The sequence below is a fragment of the Salvelinus fontinalis genome, chromosome 20, assembly GCF_029448725.1.
Source record: "Salvelinus fontinalis isolate EN_2023a chromosome 20, ASM2944872v1, whole genome shotgun sequence".
Lineage (NCBI taxonomy): Eukaryota > Metazoa > Chordata > Actinopteri > Salmoniformes > Salmonidae > Salvelinus > Salvelinus fontinalis.
In genome coordinates this window covers 2,455,148-2,467,034 of record NC_074684.1, presented here as the reverse complement: position 1 = coordinate 2,467,034, position 11,887 = coordinate 2,455,148, and positions in this window count along the sequence as shown.

Here is an 11,887-nt window from a genome sequence, read left to right as displayed (position 1 = left end):
AGCACTTTATTTTAAGTATGTGAAATGTCAGAATAATAGTAGAGAGAATGATTTATTTCAGCTTTTATTTCTTTCATCACATTCCCAGTGGGTCAGAAGTTTGCATACACCCAATTAGTATTTGGTAGCATTGCGTTTAAATTGTTTAACTTGGGTCAAACATTTCAGGTAGCCTTCCACATGCTTCCCACAATAAGCTGGGTGAATTTTGTCCCATTCCATCTGACAGAGCTGGTGTAACTGAGTAAGGTTTGTAGGCCTCCTTGCTCGCACACGCTTTTCAGTTCTACCCAAAAATGTTCTATGGGATTGAGGTCAGGGATGTCACGCCCTGACCTTAGAGATCCTTTTTCTGTCTCTATTTTGGTTTGGTCAGGGTGTGCGTTGGGGTGGGTATTCTATGTTCTATTATTTGTATTTCTATGTTTTGGCCGGGTAGGTTTCTCAATCAGGGACAGCTGTCTATCGTTCTCTCTGATTGAGAACCATACTTAGGTAGCCCTTTTCCCACCTGTCTTTGTGGGAGGTTGACTTTGTTTATGACACAGCCTTTAGCTTCACGGTTTGTAGTGTTTATTGTTTTGTTTGGTGTCTTTTCATATAAATAAAAGAAAATGTACGCTCACAACGCTACACCTTGGTCCAGTTCTTTCAACGGCCGTGACAAGGGCTTTGTGATGGCCACTCCAATACCTTGACTTTGTTGTCCTTAAGCCATTTTGCCACAACTTTGGAAGTATGCTTGGGGTCATTTTCCATTTGGAAGACCCATTTGCGACCAAGCTTTAACTTCGTGACTGATGTCTTGAGATGGTGCTTCAATATATTCACTAAATTTTCCTCCCTCATGATGCCATCTATTTTGTGAAGTGCACCAGCCCCTCCTGCAGCAAAGCACCCCCACAACATGATGCTGCCACCCCCGTGCTTCACGGTTGAGATGGTGTTCTTCGGCTTGCAAGCCTCTCCCTTTTTCCTCCAAACATAACGATTGTCATTATGGCCAAGCAGTTCTATTTTTGTTTAATAAGACCAGAGGACACTTCTCCAGAAAGTACGATCTTTGTCCCCATGTGCAGTTGCAAACCGTAGTCTGGCTTTTTTATGGCGGTTTTGAAGCAGTGGCTTCTTCCTTGCTGAGCTGCCTTGTGGTACCTTTAGGCGTTTGGAAATTGCTCCCAAGGATGAACCAGACTTGTGGAGGTCTATAATTTTTTTCTGAGGTCTTGGCTGATTTCTTTTGATTTTCCCATGATGTCAAGCAAAGACGCACTGAGTTGGATGGTAGGCCTTGAAATACATCAGGTGCAGGTACAGGTACACCTCCAATTGACTCAAATTATGTCAATTAGCCTATCAGAAGCTTTTAAAGCCATGACATCAATTTCGGGAATTTTACAAGCTGTTTAAAGGCACAGTCAACTTAGTGTATGTAAACTTCTAACCCACTGGATTTGTGATACAGTGAATTATAAGTGAAATCATCTGTCTGTAAACAATAGTCGGAAAAATTACTTGTGTCATGCACAAAGTAGATGTCCTAACCGACTTGCAAGACATTTGTGGAGTGGTTGAAAAACGAGTTTTAATGACTCCAACCTAAGTGTATGTAAACGTTTGACTTCAACTATATATAGTAACTTGTTTTCTTGGTTTTAAAACTTTCTTTTTGTGTCCAGTTAGTGCAATTTATTTTGGAAAGTCTGAGCCTTGGTTGAAAGGTGGGTAAGGTGACCTGAAGAACATTGATGGTTCAGCTATACAAAACCAGGGAGCATATTTTTTTATTTAACTAGGCAAGTCAGTTAAGAACAAATTGGTATTTATGATGACAGCCTACCGGAGAACAGTGGGTTAACTGCCTTGTTCAGGGGAAGAACAACATAGTTTTACCTTGTCAGGTCAGGGATTCGATCCAGCAACCTTTCGGTTACTGGCCCAACGCTCTAACTAACCACTAGGGTACCTGCCGTCCCATAAAATTGCCAACAACAGATTCAAGCTTCTTGTAAAAATCTGCATCGATTATGACTAAGGTCTGCGTTTTCAAACTGTGCAACACAACGAGAAAGTAAGAAGAAACATGGATGTTCTCAAGCGGCTTATCAACACCACTGCGTTTTTGGGCATGCAATAATGTACTTTTAGAGGACACGACGAGAGGGATAGTTTCGCCAACAAGGGCAACTACAAGGAACTTGCAGAGATAATTGTATGTTACGATGCTTTACTTGCTGAACATATCAAAACTTTCGACAGTCTTTTCTGGGATGTCGAAAACAATTCCGATTGATTTGATATATTCCATCGCATCATCCATTACAAGTTAGATTAAAGAGAGAGTTTGACGCAGCGCATTTTTTTCGCGTGCGCTCAAGTAAGCTTTCAACTTTCCTCCGGTATTAATTTAGCAAAGATGATAACACATAATAATTCCTGACAGACACAAGCAAAAACGATTCACATGAATGCTGCTGCAGCCTAGGCTACACCTAAATGTTAGGAATTTGACATGTTGCTGTATGTGATGAAAACGATACTATTTTTCAGTCTGATCAACTAGGATACTAATAAGAGCAGCTGCATACAGCATATGTGCCCTTTCCATCTGGTCAGGGTAAACTAATTAGTAACGTTATCTATTTATAGTTCATATGTGTATCAGGAGACAATGTGAATGTGATCAAATGTAGTTTATTTTCAAAATTGGTCTGACTAGGCTGCCAATACGCTTTTAATCCAACAATATTAACTGGAATGAATCAATCGGCATAAAAGTGATGAAAGATGTGTCATTTTTTTAATGCCTACTGTTGCATAGGCCTGCATGCTCAGCCCTGTGAGTTATATTGTCTATCAGTTGTTGTCTATGTGTCTGGGTAGAGGAACCCTACCTAATCCGGTCTAAATATAATTTATATGAACAAATATAAGGTAGCTGCAGTTTGACAGGGTTTTCATCCCCAGGAGATTTTTTCAGGAGTTTTCTTAAACCATGTGACCTGATTAGGACAAATGGTCCCATCATAGCCCATATAAAACCTTTTTACAATTGATTAGTCACTGTCATACCTTAAAGAGTCCAGAATTTTCCTAGTTAGGTTAACATACACTAACGTTCAAAAGTTTGGGATCACTTAGAAATGTCCTTGTTTTTGAAAGAAAAGCACATTGTTTGTCCATTAAAATAACATCAAATTGATCAAAAATACAGTGTAGACATTGTAATGTTGTAAATGACTATTGTAGCTGGAAATGGCAGATTTTTTTATGGAATATCTACAAAGGGGTACAGAGGCCCATTATCAGCAACCATCGCTCCTGTCCTGTGTTCCAATGGCACGCTGTGTTAGCTAATCCAAGTTTATCATTTTAAAAGGCTAATTGATCATTAGAAAACCCTTTTGCAATTATATTTGGCACAACTGAACACTGTTGTGCTGAATAAAGAATCAATAAAACTGGCCTTTAGACTAGTTGAGTATCTGGAGCATCGGCATTTGTGGGTTCGATTACAGGCTCAAAATGGCCAGAAACACAGACTTTCTTCTGAAACTCGTCAGTCTATTCTTGTTCTGAGAAATTAAGGCTATTCCATGCGAGAAATTGCCAAGCAACTGAAGATCTGGTACAATGCTGTGTACTCCTCCCTTCACAGAACAGCGCAAACTGTCTCTAACCAGAATAGAAAGAGGAGTGGGAGGCCCCGGTGCACAACTGAGCAAGAGGACCAGTACATTAGAGTGTCTAGTTTGCGAAACAGATGCCTCAAAATGTCTCAACGTCAACAGTTAGGAGGCGACTCCGGGATGGGAATTCAAAAAAACTATTTTGAAAATCAACCCGCAAGAGAGCATTCTGGGAAATATGATAATGATGGGCATGGTTTTGAGTTGTTTTGAGCAAACATGAATTTGCAATTTTACTCAAAAACCTTCTTCAAATTCAGCTGACTTCGAACAGAGATTGTTGAGTAAATACACTTTAACGTATTAGCTAAAATTCAGGTGGGTACCCTTAGGGTGGGCCAATGGCAGTTTTGCTCCATCACTGCTCCTGTTTCCAGCACAGACACTCATTGTTGGGGCAACCCTCCCTTCTCTTCCTCTTTCCTCTCTTCCTTTCTTTTCCATGTTCCACTTTTTCTCCCCTCTCTTGCACACATGGGGAGTAAATTTACCGTTTCCTCCCCTCTGTACAGTTCACTCACACACTCAACTGATCCATTTTTCTTTCTTTTGCTTTTTTCACCATAGCTTTCCCAGTCCAGTCCTTTTCAATCTGTCTCCCCCTTTCTTATTCTTGTCTTTATTTCTTCACTGACACAAGATGAGTAGAGTTTCATTATTTATTATACAACGGTGAGTCTAATCCTGAATGCTGATTGGTTAAAACCGCATTCCAGCCGGTAACTATTTCACAAGTTACCACCGGCTAAATCAATGTCGATGAAATGCCTATTTACTCTGTTCCACCTCACGGTGCAATCCCCTGTCTCATCAACCCTGCCAGGAAATGTATTAACTTGATCTCCACTATAAAAAGTATCTAGACTTTATCTCCAAGTTCTTTTAGACGAGCATTTGGTTTTCAACAGCAGAGATTTGTATAAACCTTGTTGTCTGTCTCGCCGACCTTTTTCAATATTGTTTCAATATTGAATTGCGATCTCCACCGTCCCATATAAGGTGAATGTGTCCGAAAGAGACACAGGAAATTGAGCAACATAAAAACTTTTTTCAGTTGACTGGCTAAATCGATACTTTTCTGAGAAAACTCAAATGGATGAGTGGAACATTTCTTTTGATCTTTTCAGGCGGCATGACTATGGATGAATGGGGAAAAGAGATGGCAATAGTACCAAGGCATGCAGATTTGGGGGATACTGCATTGAATGACCCAGAGAAAAGCAGCAACGAAGAAAAGTTAAGAATACAAACTGGGCTGTGCGGTGCTTCGAGAGCTGGCTTGCAGAGACTTTAAAACGGTCACTAATGAAGAGTTTAACATCCTTCGACAGTTTTATGGAAATGTAGGAAATGGGAAGGGGGAGCAGTACAGTATAAGTAGCTACCTGGCACTCCGGAGTGGGCTCGACCAGTTTCTAAATGAACCCCCCCATCGGTCGCAGCTGGTGCCTTATGAAGGACACTGAATTTACCACCTCAAATCCTGTATTTCTGGGAAACATCAAACGATCTGGTACACGTCAGTGCCGATGGGCGTGAACTCTCTGGCAGCACTTCTATCCAAAATCTCCAGGGCAGTGGGAACAACTACATATACAAATGACAGCATCAGGACCACGGCAGTCCAGAAACTGGCCAATGCTGGTTTAAAGGGAGATTATGTCAGTGAGTGGGCATCGGTGCGAAGGTTCGCTCCATAGCTACTGGTATCCCTCACTGACAGACAGAAAATGCTGGAGCAACATCCAGGTGAAAACAAAGAGAACACTGCAGCACCATCAACACCCAAAAGGCTGAAGCAAGGCAGCAGAAGTAGTAGCACAGACTCCGACAGATATTTCAACCAATGCACCATCCAGGGGATTGTACAGATAAATGGGACATACAATAAGCAGCTATAGCTATGTCATCTGTGGTAGATAACAAAGAGAATGTATGGTTTCATTTGATTAAAATCAGCTCAAATTAATGTCATGGGTTGTCTTTCTTTGGTCTGAACAGTGTACTGACAATAGAACGCATGTTTAATTAGAAAACAGCTGAAACAAATGCAAATGCAGCTACTTTGCTGTAATTGACGTGACTGAAAGTTAGCCGTAGTTGGCTAGCTATCAAGCCAGGAATAAGAACGCTGCCAGCCAGTATGGCAATGGAACATTTAGAATGAATGATTGGGTTGCATCTATAGATACAGAACAAAAAGACTGAACGACTGGATCGCGTCCATAGATACAGAACAAAAAGACTGAACGACTGGGTAGCGTCTCTAGCACCCCTAGATTTGTGTCAGGACTATATCTTGTGGAAGGATGATAAATGAATCAAAATAACATTTTTAATGAAAACATGTCAATCATTATTTGAAAATGTTGGTAACCCGTTGTATAAAAAGGATCATTCCCTCGAAGCCGGTGTTTGGAGGATATATTGGCATGGTTTGCCGGTGCTCGACTTTGTCTCTGGCATAACAACACCCGTGTCAATATATCCTCCAAACACCGTCTTTTCGGGCATTATCACTTAAGTGGAAAGAACAATGGAGAGGGCTAGTCACCGCCACAGACCCGAGAACAGGTGATAAAGAACGAGAGGTTATGCATTCTTTCACTGTGAGAAACCAACAATCGTGAGATCTCTCATACAGTCACTCACTCCCCGCTGGGCAAAAACTGGTTTGATTCAACATTGTTTCCACGTCATTTCAACCAAAAAATGACATCCGATGACATTTAATCATCATGGAAAACTGATTGGATTTGCAAAAAGGAATTTCATTTTTTCCCACCCAACTTTTAATCTAAATCCAATGTCATGTTGCAATTTTTTCTGATATCACATTGAATTCACTCTAGTTGACAACTCAACCAAATGTAAATACAAATTGTTGTTGAACTGATTTCTGTGCCCGGTGGGATCTTACTCTCCAAGAGCTTTCTCAACAAAAATAAAAAGGATTAAGCCCTCTACCTGAGAGTGTCAAATGAATAGCTGTCTGTGACTAAATCATCATTGGGATTATTGTAGCGTATTCGTTTGACACTGTCAATCTCTCTGAAGCACTCTGTGGCCTCTCGTTATTGGTTGGTGTTGACTTCTGCTTTGCGTGGCCAACTGGAGTGGATTTCGCAGAACCCAGGGTCAATCGAAGGGTCAACGACCCCTACATCTGACTACATCTGATTCTTCCCTGTTACGCAATCTTAAGTCAAGTCGTGCCACAACTGTACTCCTGGGGAAAACGTGCTCTCTCACTCTCACTCACACTCACACACACACACACAGTTGCTCCATCCAGGTCGACTGCCAAGGTCGCTGGCTGTAAATCTAAATTGTTCAGTCCGACTTGCTTCCCAGGGTATCCCTCATGGGTACATTTCTTCACCCCTTTCTTGTTCTCGTCTCATCCCCTCTCCTCACCATATTGGGCTGTTTTCTTGGTGCGGTATCCCTGACTGACCACATGGTGGCACCAGAGAGTGTTACATCTGTTCGAGTTTAGCTGGTTGCTGTGAGTGTTAGTCCATCATGTCCCTTTATGGCTCTGTGCTGTCTTCTCCCATTACACACTTGCATAACTGGAGGGGGAAACAAGTGTTGTTCCTTCAATCTACATACAATACCTCATAATGACAAAGCAAAAACGAGCTCCGACTGGGGAAAATACATTTTGAACGGTCATCCAGCCTCTTTCTAGAGCTCCGACCTGACGTCAGTTCCGAATCGCCATAAATCAAGAGAATGCCAGACTTTGATGACAAAGTTTGATGACAAAATTTGCCCGCGAAGGACCGCCGTGCTTACCTTCCTTTTCAAGTGAGCACTGCACAACAAGGTGAGTCCAAAAATGTCTTATGCAATAGGCCAGGGAGAAACAGTGCCTTCGGAAAAAATTCACACCCCTTGACTTTTTTCACATTTTGTTACGTTACAGCCTTATTCTAAAATGCATTAAATATTTTTTTCCCTCATTACTCTACACACCATAATGACAAAGAAAAAATATATTTTTAGAACTTTTTGCTAATTTTAAAAGAAACTAAAAACTGAAATATCACGTTTACATAAGTATTCAGACCCTTTACTCAGTACTTTGTTGAAGCACCTTTGGCAGAGATTACAGCATTGAGTCTTCTTGGGTATGATCCTACAAGCTTGGCACACCTGTATTTGGGGAGCTTCTCCCATTCTTCTCTGCAGATCCTCTCAAGCTCTGTCAGGTTGGATAGGGAGCGTTGCTACACAGCTATTTTCAGGTCTAGATATGTTCGATCGGGTTCAAGTCCGGGCTTTGGCTGGGCCACTCAAGGACATTCAAAGACTTGTCCCGAATCCACTCCTGCTTTGTGTTGGCTGTGTGCTTACGGTCGTTGTCCTGTTGGAAGGTGAAACTTCACCCCAGTCTGAGGTCCTGAGCACTCTGGAGCAGGTTTTCATCAAGGATCTCTCTGTACTTTGCTCCGTTTATGTTTCCCTCGATCCTAAATAGTCAACCAGTCCCTTCCGCTGAAAAACATCCCCACAGCCTGATGCTGCCACCACCATGCTTCACCATAGGGATGATGCCAGGTTTCCTCTAGATGTGACGCTTGGCATTCAGGCCAAAGAGTTCAATCTTGGTTTCATCACACCACAAAATCTTGTTTCTCATGATCTGAGAGTCCTTTAGGTGCCTTTTGTTAAACTCCATGTGCCTTTTACTGAGGAGTGGCTTCCGTCTGACCACTCTACCATAAAGACCTGATTGGTGGCTGCAGAGATGGTTGTCCTTCTGGAATGTTCTCCAGATTTCCACAGAGGAACTCTGGAGCTCTGTCAAAGTGACCATCGGGTTCTTGGTCACCTCCCTCACCAAAGCCCCTCTTCCCCGATTGCTCAGTTTGGCTGGGCAGCCAGCTCTAAGAAGAGTCGGTGGTTTCAAACTTCTTCCATTTAAGAATGATGGAGGCCACTGTGTTCTTGGGGATCTTCAATGCTGCATAAATGTTTTGGTACCCTTCCCCAGATCTGTGCCTCGACAGCAGCATACCACCCTGCATCCCACTGCTGGCTTGCTTCTGAAGCTAAGCAGGATTGGTCCTAGTTGGTCCCTAGATGGGAGACCCTAGATGCTGGAAGTGGTGTTGGAGGGCCAGTAGGAGACACTCTTTTCTCTGGTCTAAAAAAATATCCCAATACCTGACAGCAGTTATTAGGGACATTGCCCTATGTAGGGTGCTGTCTTTCGTATTGGATGTTAAACGGGTGTCCTGACTCTCTGTGGTCACTGAAGATCCCATGGTACTTATTGTAAGAGTAGGGGTGTTAACCCCGGTGTCCTGGCTAAATTCCGCATCTGGCCCTCATACCATTACAGTCCCCTAATCATCCCCAGCGTACAATTGGCTAATTCATCCCCCTCCTCTCCCCTGTAACTATTCCCCAGGTTGTTGCTGTAAATGAGAATGTTCTCAGTCAACTTACCGGGTTAAATAAATAATAACAAATTCTGTCTCGGAGCTCCACGGACAATTTCTTTGACCTCATGGCTTGGTTTTTGCACTGTCAACTGTGGGACCTTATATAGACAGGTATGTGCCTTTACAAAACATGTCCAACCAGTCTCATAGCTGAATACTTATGTAAATAAGGCATTTCAGTTTTTAATTTTTAATACATTTTTGCAAAAATGTCTAAAAACCTGTTTTTGCTTTGTCTTTTGGGATATTGTGTGTAGATTTATGAGGAATGTTATTTAATCCCTTTTAGAATACGGCTGTAACGTAACAAAACGTGGAAAAAGTGAAGGGGTCTGAATACTTTCCAAATGCACTGTATCAGCCTTTCCCTGAAAACCACATTGAATTTCAGTGAAACAGTCTAATAAAAACACGTCAGAAACAGACCCAATCAAATATGACTCATTGAAACTAATCAAAAAGGCAGTTGTTGCAAAACTCTAAGCACATTTTCAATTGACTAAGTACAACACACAAAGTCATACAGTGACTTTTTCACCATCTAGAAATAGATGTTTCACATTGCAATACATGTTCATATAAATTAATTGCTTTTCACAATGCAATGCTCACATTACTTTTGATATGATTGTCTTCTCATTTGTATAAATACAATTTTCTATTACCTAAGCAAAGAACTGGGCCTCCCGAGTGACGCAGTGGTCTAAGGCACTTCATCGCAGTGTTGCAGCGTCACTACAGCTGTGTCACAACCGGCCGTGACCTGGAGTCCTATAGGGCAGCGCACATTTGGCCCAGCGTTGTCCGGATTAGGGGAGGGTTTGGCCGGGGGGCCTTTACTTGGCTCATCGCGCTCTAGCGACTCCTTGTGGCGGGCCGGGCGCCTGCAGGTTGACTTCGTCGTTAGTTGAATGGTGTTTCCTCCGATGGAAGCTTCCGGGTTAAGCGAGTGGGTGTCGAGAAGCGCGGTTTGGTGGGTCATGTTTTCGAAGGACGCATGACTCGACCTTCGCCTCTCCCGAGCCCGTTGAGGAGTTGCAGCGATGAGACAAGATCGTAATCATGAAAAAAAGGGGGGGGGGGATGTAAATAATAATAATTCACCAGAAACACGTGGGCGGATTAAGCAGAGCGAGGTGGCTGGAAAGGACGGAACAGGCAGAGCAGTGACTGTATGCTAGCAGGATTTAATGATGATGGGAGACAAGAATTTCAATAAATAATGGTTTAATAAATGTACAATAGGCCTAAATAGGCAAGAACTATTAAGCCTATGGTTGGCGAGTCCGAGATAACCAAGCTAGTTGGTGATGTTAATAGTGACGTGTCTGTTGATGGCACACGAGTGGAAGAATTGTCCATGGTTCTGGCGCTGGTTGGTGATAGCCAGTGCTTGCCTCTTCTTTGGCGGAGCATGGGACGTCCCACTCACATTGTTGCCAGCTGAATTGGCACTCGAGCATTTTCTGTTCTCTATGTTAGGCTGCCAATAACTCAGCTTAACTTAAGTCAGCTCTCAGACTGATGGCCACTCACAGCCGTTATTTCCCTTGCATCCAGGCCTGTGTAGGCTCGGCCCTAAACAATGTGCTCTCTGTCACCTGGGGCTACAAAGTAAATGGCCCAGCAAAACACAAAGGACAAAGCTTCAAGGACCAGTATGCCATTTCCCCTCTGAGGGGCCAAAATATATCTTTCTCTACAGTATCTAGAGGACTGACTATTGAATGTGTGATAGATGCCAAACATGGATACTATGGTATTATTCTATCTGAAACTTGTCCTATGAGTAGAATTCTAATGCCATCTATATGGATGTATGATCTCAGTGGTAACTTGTATCTGTTCAGGGTGAACTTTAAATTACTCTTTGCAAAGGGGTTTTATTGTCCTTTCAGGATTTCTGTCTTATTTACATTGGGCTCGGGCTCATGTAAACTTGGTATTGTTTGATTGGTCAATTGGTTTTACACCTTCAGATGTTATAAATGAAATGAAGGTCTGTTCTCTCTCTGATCCTGTATCCTGTCCATTAGAGGAAGGTTGTATGATCAATTATCATTTCCTAGGCTTCTAGGCCTAGTATGCATGGCTTTGTCCATGCTTTATCTTTTAAGTTTACCTAGGATCTGTGTCGAGAATTATGCTTTGCTAATGGCAGTATTGTCTTGTAACTTAAGCTTATTGCCTTGTATGTGAATCCATTCATTTGACAAAATATAAACGCAATGTGTAAAGTGTTGGTCCCATGTTTCATGAGCTGAAATATAAGATCCCAGAAATGTTACATACTCACAAAAGCTTATTTTTCTCAAATGTTGTGCACAAATCTGTTTACATCCCTCAGCATTTATTCTTTGTCAATATAATCCTTCCACCTGGTAGGTTTGACATATCAAGAAGCTGATTAAACAGCATGATCATTACACAGGTGCACCTTTTGCTGGGGACAACAAACGGCCACTCTAAAATGTGCAGTTTTGTCAAAAACACAATTCCACAGATGTCTCAAGTTTTGAGCGAGTGTGCAACTGGCATGCTGACTGCAGGAATGTCCACTAGAGCTGTTGCCAGAGAATTGAATGTACATTTATCTACCATAAGCCGCCTCCAACGTCATTTTAGAGAATTTGGCAGTACGTCCAACCGGCCTCACAACCGCAGACCACGTATAACTACGCCAGACCAGGACCTCGACATCCGGCTTCTTCACCTGTGGGATCGTCTGAGACCCGCCACACG